Here is a 13676-nt window from a genome sequence, read left to right on the forward strand (position 1 = left end):
AGACATCTATCAGTGTAGAGGCTAGTTCAATGATAAATAGTACACCTACTTTAAAAATGGTATTGTAGATCAGATGATGTATGTTAGAATTAGTATCACTAATTAGTAGTACAGAAACAATAGCAATTTAACTTATGCAGTGGCTTAGTAAATTTCTTTAAGTCTCAAAAAATTTTACGAAACACTTCCACTCATAGGATGATGTCATCAGAGATGTCATTTGAGATGTCATCATGTCATGAAACATGTAAGGGCATAAGCAGTGCATTGAGGGGTGTAAGTTATAGTAAGCTCAGGTAACTATAACTGCTGAGTTTCTATGGTTTTCGGTGTGTGAAATCTGAACCTAACCGTAAAGCCCCTTTAGCCTTTGTTTTTTACAGTGAACTTCTAAGGTTTTTAATGCTATTTCCTAACTATAACACCACTGTAACCATTATTGTTTCAGTGAGTTTCTTTGGTTTTAATGTTATGTCCTAACTGTAACATCCCTGTGACCTTGTAGTTTTTAGTGAATTTCATTTTTTAAAAATTTTAGTCCCTAATTATAACATCCCCGTAACCTTTGAGAGTGGGTGTGTGACCTGCTGTATGGTGTGTGCCTGGCTGTATGGATCGGTGAATGGGTGTGTGAGCAGCTGTATGGGTCTGTGACTGGGTGTGTGAGTGGTATTGTGAGTCTGTCAGTGGGGGTGGGGGTGGTTTTTGGGTCTGTGAGTGAGTGCTTGTGTAGGTGTGTGAGTGGTAGTCTGAGAGGTTATGTGGGTCAGGGAGTGGGTATGTGAATGATTGTGTGGGTCCGTGAATGGGTGTGAGAGGTTTTGTGAGTGGGTGTGTGAGTTGTTGCATGGGTCTGTGAGTGGGTGTGTGAGTGGTTGTGTCAGTCTATGACTGGGTGTGTGAGTATTTGTGTGTGTGTGTGAGTAGGTTTGTGAGTGGCTGTATGATGTATGAGCGGGTGTGTGAGTGGCTGTATGGGTCTGTGAGCGGGTGTGTGAGTAGCTGTGTGGGTGTGCAAGTAGGTTTGTGAGTGGCTGTTTAGAGCCACTATCTCTGCAGTAAGTGGGCACACTCAGCAGCATACCCAAAATCGTTCTTCCCCCTTGGGTACTGCAGTGCTATCGAGATCCAGAGCAATTAGACACTGTCTCTGAACTGAGGAGTGGGAATTGGGTTTTGGCACCCATTGTTAACTGTGACACACAACATTATTGTGCAAGAATTTGAGGAATTCTTTACCTCTGGTTATATTTACCCTCCACAGATAGCCAAGACTCTGGCTGGCCCGCCCCTTTCATGGGCTGGTAACAGTCGATCCGAGATGGCTTATTTATGTGTGTATTTATGTATTTATTATTTATTTATATATTCATTTATTTGTATGCTCCCAAAGTCAGCAGGAATAGACAACGAGTCAATTGTCTACACTGAGCTGCACTGATCACCCAAACCCTTAACGAGATGAGATTGAAATCCTATGTAGGTTTTTTTGCACCAGGTGCAGCGCCTCTGGGTTACCAAAACTGTGTAATCCTGGGCAGATACCCTCAAAACCATGCCTCCTAAATCTCCTATTTGCTCAATGTCATTACTCTGCACCTTCTTAAATTTCCCACCCCCTGGCTGAAATGCGCAGTATAAGACCATTGTATGCCACATTGTGGGCAACAATCACATTGAGTACCTTCAAATTTTGAGATCAAGATGCACACTGTACAAATCCTCCTGTGCATTGACTCTGCGTAACTGAAATGTTGATGCATACATGATAACAAAACCGAGCGCAACACTACTGCCTTTGGTCTTGCATCACAAAAGCCTTTATCTCCAGAGCAGAGGCAGGAATCTTTCTCTTCCCTCACTGCCCAGCATAAGATAATAATGCAGGAATCTCACGGTCAGACCTGTGCCTGTTTGCTCAAGACATGGGAAGGGGGAGATGTGGGAGAGATGAGGAGGGTTGCTGACCATTTCTACTGTATAACAGGAACATCCATGGCTGATTTGCACAAAGTGAATCCAGAAAATCATCCGCCTCACTGCAACTACTCAACGAGTATCACACACACCCAACACAGCACTACACGGAAGACCGTGGCTATGTAAAAGAGTGCCGCCTTTATCTCATGCGGAGCAATCTGGCAAGGGACCCAGCTCACATCGGCCCACGGTTGACAACCCTGGTGTCTCAGAAGATAGACCTGTGCTGTGAGGTACAGCTGCAGTGCTGGTGAGATAGCCATCAAAAGCCGACATCCGGGGGCATGTCCCAACCACCTTCATGCAGACTAACCCAACAGGTCGGGGCTACGTCCAAAAACACGTATCCGGACCCATAATCATTATGTTCAGTGTCTGGGGGTCAGAAACACTTAAGACGTGGCTGCCTCGTTTCCACCCGAGCCAAAACCAGATCATTTAAGACAGATTCCAAAGCCATGCCTCCAGCCTCGTCCCTGCGCTGCCAGGCAAGCCCCAGCAAGACACCATCCACCACAAACACTCAAATGTGCCCAGCTCATGAATGCCCAGTCACCAGTGCTCCCGAAACTAATCCCGAGCGGATTCCTGGCAGAGCAACAGTGAGTACTAAACTTGTCAACATTTTTTTGGAAATATGTAGAGCACAAATGAGATCTGTTATGCATCTTATTCTGGAAGCTTTCATTCACCATAATTAGCTCTGCGTTTCTTTTGATTTAGCAAAATGATTTGCTCTCTTTACACAGGCAATTTTATCTGGACAAGAATAAATGCACTGCGCTTTTGTCAGCTTTACCTGCATGCTTTGACCTACATAAGGGGGAACGACCCATTGCTATATATTTGTTACCTTAGGCTGCACGCCACCACCAGCCAATGGTCACCTCTGAATGGCCCATCTCGGTTGTTAATTACATTAATGAATACACCCCTGGGACCTGGCCCACCCTGGGGTAAATTAAAAACCAAACGCAAGAGACACTGCTTTTTTTTAAAAAACTTTTTTTTCGAGATTCACGGATCCAAAAACACAAATGCCTTTTGGCCCGGATGAGGTCCCTGGTGGACACTAGCTCCAGACCTAGAGGGTCGGGGTATTCCTACCCTGCCCCCTTTTCTTTATTTGTAATCTTTTTTTAGTACTCAGCTAAGTCTGAGTCCCAAAATAGCTGCCAACACTTGTTGAAGTGTTAGCAGCCAATCAGACATCAGAATGGGGACTGTCGGATTCGCAGAGGATCTGGGTCCCTATATATCGATATTTCTTTTTCCTTTAATGTCTCAAAAACTACTGAACTCATTTGCACCAAATAATAAAAAAAGAGCTCTTTCTGGACCAAGAGCAACCTTTCTGTCAACTTTAGTGTAATTCCGTCCTGTGGTTCGGGCTATAGTTGTGTCCAAAATCCCTATGGGAAATTGCATGGGGCAAACGTCTTGTGGGACTCCCTTTTTTCTCAGTCTCTGCTTAATAAATCACCCTGAAACTTTCAAAACAGCACCCATAGTGAGTAGTAAACTAGTTTTGAAAATTTCACGAAGATTTGTCAAACGGCGCCAAAGTTATTGGCAAGCCAATAAACACTTTTCCTATGGAAACTAGGTGCTAACTATAACTACCTACTGGTAACCGCCTGTAGGATATATACATATATATTGATTTACTTTGCTGAATTTGTGCAAAATTGTGCTGACATTTAAACATTTCTGTTCCTTTTTAGTATTTTAAAATGTGTGCTATTTCATCAAGGGGGGCTGTCTTTAAATGGTGAGCCAAAAAATAATTCACTAATAACTTCTGTACAGTTTCATGAGTCCACCTAGAATTTGATATTTCTTTACTGTGTCTAGTTTTCTGTCAGTCTGTCATATTATATACAGAATAATCAAAAGAGAGCAAACTTAAAGGACAGGATCAAAAGTTTTGAATTTTCTAATAATGTTGTTGCCTTATCATGGAGTGGCATGACATTTGGCAGACTCTTAACATGTTCAGCTTACTTGTGAAATGCTGACTTTCATGCAGATCAATGAATGAGGTACAGGATAGGTATCAGAGGCTCTGCAGTCATAAAGATACTACTAGTAAAATACCTTTGTGAGTAGCAAATAATCATACACTTACACAAAAGTGTAAGTCTATCTTTGTGAATCAGGCCCGGTATGTGCAATGTGCTTACATATGTCTTGCCAATTTGAATGTGTTAGAATGTGTTAGAAATGGGGTCTCTAGTTCTCCAAGTAGGGACCACAATCCTAGTCAGCCTAAGTCACAACACAATCCAAATTATCCTCTGCCCGGCCTCTGGTAGCTTGGCACTGAGAGCAGTCAGGCTTAACTTAAAAGGCAATGTGTAAAGTACTTGTGCAATAAATCATACAGTAACACAGTAAAAACACCACAAAAATACATCACACAGGATTAGAAAAATAGATAATATTTACCTGGTTAAAATAAGGTTAAAATGATAAAGATTCAATAAGCACAAATTGAAATATCACTTTTGCAAGTTTAAAAAGAGTCTTAAATCTTAGATATCAACAGTTATCTCTTGATTACCCAAAGTACCTGGTTTGCATCAAAAATAACACTCACCAAGATTGCAGAGGAGGAGATGCGTGGAAAAATAAGGTGTGATTCGGATATTCCGACACTGCACAGATGTTGCATCATTTCTTTCCGTGCGCAGTCTCGGTTCCTCACTGCGATGCAGGGATCTTTTTGAAGCCCAGGCACGAGGCAGGGAAATCCTGGGTGCGCTGGAAGAAGTCACAGACATTGTGTCGATCCGGGAGGGTGATGCCTCAAATATTCTGTCGCACGGCACGCGCTGTGTCGATTTTCCACTCTGGGAATCAGCTGCATCATCCTGGTTTGGCTGTGTGTCGATCCGGTAGGGCAGTGCATCAAATTTTGTGACGCAAGGCAGGCGCTGCATCAAATTTCCACTCAGGAATGTGGGCTGCGTCATTCCGGTTCGGCTGTGTGGCAGTGTCTCGGACACAAGGCAGGCTGTGCATCATTTATGGCAGGCTGTGCATCATTTATGGCAGTCTGTGCATTGATTTTCAGCGCACTTTCCTGAAGCAATGAAGTATTTTTGGTCCTGAGACAGGATGCAAGCTCAATCTAAGCCCTTGGAGAGAACTTCTCAGCCAAGTCTGAGGTCAGCAGGGCAACAGGGCAACAGCAGGGCAGCAGTCCTCCTCAGCAAAGCAATCCAGATGAGTCCTTTGGGCATCCAGGCAATAAATCTTGACAGGTTGCAGGTTCAGGTCCAGAAGTGTCTGAGTTGGTGGGGCCAGGGACCCAGTTTATATACCCAAAATGCCTTTGAAGTGAGGAAGACTTCAAAGAGTGGTTTTGCAGTGCACAAGTTCCCCTTTCAGTACAGGTCTGTCTGCCAGGGTCCCAGTAGGGGCTTGGCAGTCCGTTGTGAGAGGGCAAGCCATTGGCCTTTGAAATTAAGTATCAGGCTCTCCACCCTTCCAGTTCAGGAAGACCCATTCAGTATGCAGATGAGTGCAGGTGTGACAGAGTGTCCTGTGTTTGTGGTTGTCTGGGTGAAATGCACAAGGAAGCTGTCAACCAGCCCAGCCCAGACGTTGTTTGAAAACAGGCTTTAAGGCACAGATGGATTTTAAGTGGCATTTCTAAAATAGTAATATAAAATCCAACCTCACCAATAAGCCATTCTAAATATGACCTGGTTACCACTTTTTGATCAGAATCTACCACTCAAACACTATATGAGGTTAGTACTAATGCTAGCCTCTGAAAGGAGCAGGCCTCACAGTAGTGGAAAACAAATTCAGAAGTTTGCCACTGCCAGGACATATAAAATACACATATACATGTCCTGCATAGCACCCTGCCCTATGGCTTACCTAGGGCCTACTTTAGGGGTGGCCTACATGTAGAAAAAGGGGAGTTTAAGACTTGGCAAGTACCTTTAAATGCCAGGTCGAAGTGGCAGTGAGACTGCACAAACAGGCCTTGCAATGGCAGGCCTGAGACATGGTTAAGTGGCTGCGTATGTGGGTGGCACATCAGTGCCACTAATAGCAGTCAATTTACAGGACCTCGGAACATGAAGTGCACTTTACTAGGGACTTACAAGTAAATCAAGTATGCTAATTGGGAATTGTTAGAAATGGGGTCTTTGGTTGGCAGTCAGGTTACCCCCTGTCCAAGCAATTACCCTCACTCTAGTCAGGGTAAAGGAGAATCACACTCAGTTAACCTCTGCTCACTCCCTTGGTAGTTTGGCACGAGCAGGCAGGCTTAACTCCAGAGATACTGTGTTAAGCATTTGTACAAAGACACACAGTAATACAGTCACTACAAAATGGCACAAAACAGGTTTAGAAAAATAGTTATCATTTTCTCTAAATAAACAAGACCAAAAATGATTAAAAAAATCCACAATACACAGTTAAAAATATGAATTTGGCACTTAAAAGCAGGCAAATAGTGCCTAGAGGCAAAAATACTGCAAGTTGGTATTAAGTGGCGTTGTCACTGATTCGTTTCCTACAATGCGGCACCAATGGTGCCGTTTACAGAGTCGTTCGATCCCCAGGTACAGTACCTTAGCAAACAAGTAGAAAACAGGCTGGTGAACAGAGTCAGGGAGAGCGGCGTTGCTGGATCCAATGCGGCGTGGGTTCCGGTGCTATGGGGCAGAAGGGCAGAGGCATCGTGCAGCGGCATCCGGTTCTTACAGCAGAGCGGTGGAGGTGAAGCGGCATTCATGACGGAGTTGGTCTCTCGGTTCCAGCAGGCACAAAGTCTGGCGAAGTCATGATGCTGCGGAGCGACCTCACAGGGCCGCAGGCTCTGTGATAGCGTTGGATGTCACTGATGTCGGACTTATGACACTCTGAAGTTAGCGAAGACAGGTGGGATCTGCGGCTGCAGCAACGCAAAGCCTACAGGGTCGACGGTGTTGTGGCACTTCTGCGAGGTCCGCGGCCTCGGGCAGGCAGCGCCGTGTTTCCAGCCAGCAGCATCATTTACAAAGTCACACGGTGTTGTCTGGCATCGTTAGACAGGTTCCTCTCCAGAAATTCATTTCCAGGGGCCCAGGAACTGGAATGGCACCTTCTGGCAAGCTAGAGTCCACGGGAGACAGACTCAGAAATGGTTGGTGAAGCCTTTGCTGTCCCTGAGGCTTCGAAACAGGAGGAAAGTTCTACTCCAAGCCCTTGGAGATACCTCTCAAGCAGGAATGCACAGTAAAAGTCCAATCTCTGTCCCCTGGCACAGGCAGAAACAGCAACTGCAGGATAGCCAAGCACAGTACAGTCACAGGCCAGGGTAGCACTTCTCCTCAGCTCTTCTCCAGGCAGAGGTTCCTCTTGAATCCTTGAAGTAATCTGATTTGCAGGGGTTTTGGGTCCAATACTTATACCCCTTTCTGCCACACACCAGGGGGTTGGAGACTACATTGTGTGAGGGCAGGCACAGCCCTTTCAGGTGTGAGTGACCACTCCCACCTCCCCTCCTAGCACAGGTGGTTCATCAGGATATGCAGGCTACACCCCAGCTCCCCGTGTGTTACTGTCTAGAGGAAAGGTGCAATAGCCCAACTGTCAAACTGAACCAGACAGGGAATCCACAAACAGACAGAGTCACAAAATGGTTTAAGCAAGAAAATGCCTACTTTCTAAAAGTGGCATTTTCAACCTCACAATTCAAAAACAAACTTCACTAAAAGATGTATCTTTAAATTATGAGCTCAGAGACCCCGAACTCCATATTTCTATCTTCTCTCAAAGGGAATCTATACTTTAATACTATTTAAAGGCAGCCCCCATGTTAACCTATGAGGGAGCTGAGCCTTGCAACAGTGAAAACAGAATTTGGCAGTATTTCACTGTTAGGACGTTTAAAACACATCAGCACATGTCCCACCTTTCACATACACTGCACCCTGCCCATGGGGCTATCTAGGGCCTACCTTAGGGGTGCCTTGCGTGTATACAAATGGAAAGTTTAGGCCTGGCAAGTGGGTACACTTGCCAGGTCAAATTGGCAGTTTAAAACTACACACAGACGCTGCAGTGGCAAGTATGAGCCATGTTTACATGGCTACTAATGTGGGTGGCTCAATTAGTGCTGCAAGCCCACTAGTAGCATTTGAATTACAGGCGATGGTCACCTCTAGTGCACTCTACTAGGGACTTACTAGTAAATCAAATATGGAGAGTCAATTATACATATATTTTACACAGGAGCACCTGCACTTTAGCACTGGTTAGCAGTGTAAAGTGCCCAGAGTATCAAAAACAGTAAAACCGGAGTCCAGTACACATCAACAACCTGGGAAACAGGGACAAAATAGTTAGGGGAGACCACGCCAAGAATGCCAAGTCTAACAGGAATAAACCAATGTTATCATGTTTAAGGGATAGAGCATATGCCCTTTAGCACTGGTTGCTGGCTAGTCCTAAAATCAGTAAAAAGAGTGTCAGAAAAGTGGAGGGAGGCAGGCAAAAAGTTGGAGGTGACCACCCTAAGGCTGTCAGGTCTAACAGAATGTGTTTTGGATGTAGGGGGACTCTGAAGAGGACATGGAGGGAGGACATATCCTGTGCCAGAAATTTGCAAGATATGGCTTAATACTATGTTTTGTGGGCTCTTAAGACTGGAAAAGTATAATACATGGTATGGGGGAGGCTATGCCCTTTGTCCTGCCTTAGTTTACTGCAGTGGGTGCCGCTGAAGACCATAACCTTGAATTCTGTGGTCAGGGGATAGGGTGCATCATATGACTGAAAGTCATACCCGACATCAAGGGCTTGCAAAACACAGATACATCTGTGGCCTGTGGGATCAGACAGTTGGGGTTCCAGACATAGGTCATGGACAAACTATCTTTCATTTACATTTTTTGGCTTCCAAAAGCAGGACGATCATGTGTAGGTCATTACTGAATGGCACATTCAGTACCTACAGCTCTCTGTGCTGAGACAAATGCTGTGGCTTGTACATCTGAGTGTGTGGGTGTCAGGCACAAAGCATAAAAAAAAACAAGTTGTGCTTCCAAGCATACTAGATATCAGCCAAGCGCTGTGGTGTCTGGCAACAGGAAACTGGGGGCAGGGCTTGGACAATGGCAATATCATATCTCCAGGGCTCATTTGTCACAGCTTAATGCCATGTCTTTTGTGCTCTGAGAAAATGGTTATCAGTTGGGGGGAATTACTTTAAGCTATGTTTTGTGTTCCAAGTTTGCTGGGCACCTGTCATGCCTTATCAGCTTTGTAAACAGGGGGAGTGGGTGAATGGCAAGGCAAACGCTGAGCATTATGTCTGGAGCTTGTTGGGTAGGGTAAACTGCTGTGCCCTGTGGGCAGGGGAGATGGTATAACATGCAGCCAAGGTCCACACCCTGTGTCCAGACCTTGCTTGCCATTGACTGCCATAGACTCTCGCTTTGGTAACAAGACTGCAGGAGTTTGAGTGGCAACAGCACCAGACGTGAGAGACTGAGTCTTATCCCACACCATGTTACAGTTGTCGTCCTAACTAACAAAGTACATCACAGGATGGCCAACTGGATGGAACAATGCCAAAGTAATCAGGAATCCTCAAAAACACTTGACAAAATAGAGTTTATGACTGAAGGTACAATGCCAAATATAGAGGGGAAGGTGCTGACAAAACCAGAACCAACAGCCTTGAAGAGGTATACAATCCCAGCGGTGTTAGACACATTGAAAATGAGACATATGAGTACATCAAAATGTCTTGGAAAGTTTGTATTTAAAAAGTACTGTATCTCTGTGGATGACCTTGCCACTTAGGTCTCTTGGCCAGATGGGAATGCCACATGTTATTGAAACAAACGAGTTTTTAGTCTGCTCAGCTTGTCAAAATTTACATTTGAAGTAGCAATATAAGTAGCAATTTGGCCACTTTAATCTCTCACATGGGCGGGGAGGAACTAAATACTGCCTAAGTAAAATGCAACTTTTCAAATTTTTCTATATTTAACAAAACATATGTTAGCCATTTTTTGTTGCAGCAAATATTTCTTTGGCATTGACATGTTGCCAGGACACGCGACCAAGCTTCAGTGCTGGTAACATCCAACCAAACTGCATAATAGACCTAAGAGAACTCTGTCCATGTTGTACAAATGATGCAATTCTGTATGTTGTCAATTGCAGATAAAGCAATGTTAGTAAGTGTTCATATGCAGTTCGACAAGGTGTTCATTCCATCATCTATACAACAGTTATAGCTTTCTGTAAATTTTCCTGACCTATCTGCCTCAACCGTGCGACAGCTTCTTTCTGTGAAAGTTACCAAATTTCATTGTAAATCGCATACAAGAAGAGCTTAGTGTGTAGTTTTCTCAGACTTAATAGGAAATCTTGTAAGTCTTTGTTGGCTGACGTGAGACTAAAGTGTTCTTGGACAGTTGTTATTGGCCATTGGCCACAGTAGCCACCCATTTGAACCTGAAAGAGTCAAGTTAAATGTCCCATTTTGGACCTACCCGTCAAGTTGTTCTTCAGTAACATTTAACCATTTTCACAATTTTTCAAATTTAGCTGGATACTGGGCGTTTTCAATTCCTTCATTTTTGCTAAGCCTAAACAACTTGTTTGTTGTAGAGTTTCATTAAGAAATATAGGCCCTCCTTACAAACCTGGCAGTCGGTGATAAAGTGGCGGTAATACCGCCAAAATCATGACCATGGCAGTGATAACTCCCATAGACCACACCGACCGCCAGGACGGATACAACAGCCACCACGGCCGTAGCCGCCTACAGTCAGGAGGAAGTCAATGTTCCGCCCACCAAATTAAGACTCTGGAAACTGACACCTTTTCCGGGGCGGTACCAGTGCTTGGTGGAAACAGGCCACAGAATGGAAAAGAATCACCTTTGGAGACACAGGGAACAACCATGCTGCCATGGAGCCTGAACTTCAGATCTTCCCCATGCTATTCTACGTGCTTCTCCACCATGAACACCAATGACTGCGAAAACAACCACGGTGAGTACAGCCGCCTAACACACAAGGGAGGGGAGAGGAAAAAGAAAGTGACATGCACACCCCCTCCCCACACCATACACACAATCAGATACAGTAATAAAACATATTTACCCCGTACCTCTCAGGAATAATGCAAGGACTACAGGCATTGATGAAAAGTGAGTGTTATAATATAAATACAGTAGAAACTGCCCAGTCAATATTGTGCATGGGCCACAGGGACACAGGGCCACAGGCCATAGTCCAAGGCCCCACTTGTCACCTGCACCAACATGGTGAGAACACAGCAGAGGCATCAGCTGGAAAATAGGCAGGCACCTCAGGGGGACGGGGAACGGGGGGCACCTCAGCCGGCAGATGGAACACCACTGGTCATGGAGGGGGCAACATACCCTGTACTTGGTCCTGGTGAGTGAAAGGCCACAGTCTCAAAAGGGGTGACTTGCCCACTGGCTGTGGAAGGGGCAACATGCCCTGTGCTTGGTCCTGGGGAGTGCAAGGCCACAGTCTCTAAAGTGGGTGATGTGCCCACTGGTTCTGGAGGGGGCATCGTGCCCTGTGCTTCTGATTCTGGGGAGTGCAAGGTCACAGTCTCTCAGCTGGGTATCATTCCCACATGATTTTCAGGGTGCAGGCCGCATAGCACCCCGTGGAGGCAGGACAACAGGCCGTCCGCTGGTGGTGACGGCTGCACAGTGGTGGTAGTGGTACTGCTGCAGCCACTAGGAGGGGGAGGCTCCAGCCCATCCCCGGCAGCCTCGGATGGCTGCTCACTGGTGGTGGTGGTGCTGCTGCTGCTGCTGGTGGTGGTGGGGGGAAGCTCCAGCTCATACCCTGCTGCCTTGGACAGCTGCCCACTGCATGTGGTGGTTGGGGGAAGCTCCAGCTCATCCCCTGCAGCCTTGGACAGCTGCCAAAATGCTGGTGGTGGCGGTGCTGCTGCTGCGTTTGGTGGTGGGGGGAAGCACCAGCCCATCCCCTGCAGCCTCAGATGGCTGCCCACTGGTGGTGGTGCTCCTGCTGCTTGTGGTGGGGGAAGCTCCAGTCCATCCCCTGCAGCCTTAGACGGCTGCCCACTGCTGGTAGTACTACTGCTGGTGGTGGTGGGGGAAGCTGCAGCCCATCCCCTGCAGCCTAGGATGGCTGCACAACCATAGTTGGTGGTGGGGGCTCCAACTGAGTCCCTGCAGCAGGGCTCTTGTCCTTCCTGCCTGCTGGTGCAGGCCCCTTGCCCTTCCTGGCCCCACTTGGGCCAGGCTCCTTGCCCTTTTTAGCAGCAGCTAGGGATGGCTCCTTGCCCTTCCTTATAGCACTTGGGGCAGGCCCCTTGCCCATCCTGGCAGCACTTTAAGCAGGCCCCTTGCCCTTCCGGGCAGCACTTGGGGCAGGCTCCTTGCCCTTCCAGGCAGAACTTGGGCCAGGCACATTTTCTTTGAGGATGGCTGGTGCCCTGGATCCTTTCCCACCATGAGTGGGTGTGGGGACTACTGGTCCCGTGGACTGGGTGACTGAGGTGCTTGCCTGGGTTTTTGGCACCCTGGCCAGACGTGAAGGACGGGGGGAGGGGAGGTAAGAGGTCAATGGTGGAGAGGAAAAGCTTCTTAGGGACACTGGGGCGGGAAGAGGGAGAAGGTTTGGGAGTGGAGGAAGAGGCAGTGGTTGTAGGAGGTGTCTGTCTGCTGTGTTTGAGTGCAGGTGCATGGGCTGGATGCTGTTGTGAGGTGGATGGCTGTTGGGTGTCTAAGTGTTGTTTTTGTGTACCGGGGGGGGCAGACTCAGTGGGAGAGGACACAGGGGAGGTGTGTATGGCTGTTGTGGTGGTGTCTACAAGTGAGGTGTGTGTTCTGCTAGGTGTGGTGGTGATGCTGGTAGGGGATGATGTTGTAGTGCATGCAGGTGTGAGTATAAACGCAACTGGGAGGGAAGTTGAGGAGGGAGACACAATGGAGGCAGTGGAAGTTGGTAGGTCTGCATCTGGATGGTGTTTGTGTGACTGCCTGTGGGATTATGTGTGGTGCTTGTGTTTGGCTGTGCCACTCTTGTGTGTTGTTGTGTGTTCATGCTCATCTGCCTGTGTGCTTGGGATAGGTTGGGGTTGAGGGGAATGGGATTGGGAAGAGGAAGTTGGAGGGGGGAGGGTGAAAACAGGGACAATGGCTGCCATCAGAGAGGAGGCCAGAGTCTGGATTGATCTCTGTTGGGCCGCCAAGCCAGTGTGAATGCCCTCCAGTAATGCATTACTCTGTTGCATTTGGGCTGCCAGCCCCTGGATGGCATTCACAATGTTTGACTGCCTTACAGAAATGGATCAGAGGAGGTCAATAGCCTCCTTACTCAGGGCAGCAGATCTAACTGGGGCGGTTCCTGGGGCGAAGGAGATGCCCACCCACCTGGGTGAGCGGGCACGGGCAACTCGCTGAGGGGCTTCTGGGAGGGTGGTGCTGCTATGGGGGGTGGCAGCTGTACCTGTAGCTGAGGTAGTCACAGAAGTATCCGCCACTACCAGGGAGCTGCCATCGGAGGAGGTATCTGTGTCTGAACTGTCCCCTCCTGTCTCTGCCATGGTGTTCCCCTCACCCTCCATCCCACAGGTGCCCTCACCATCGGTGGACTCTGCCTCCTGGGTCCTGTGGGATGCAGCTTCCTCCATCGCCGGTGCCTATGCTCCTCCTCCAGATG

This window comes from Pleurodeles waltl, chromosome 2_1 (genome assembly GCF_031143425.1).
Source record: "Pleurodeles waltl isolate 20211129_DDA chromosome 2_1, aPleWal1.hap1.20221129, whole genome shotgun sequence".
Lineage (NCBI taxonomy): Eukaryota > Metazoa > Chordata > Amphibia > Caudata > Salamandridae > Pleurodeles > Pleurodeles waltl.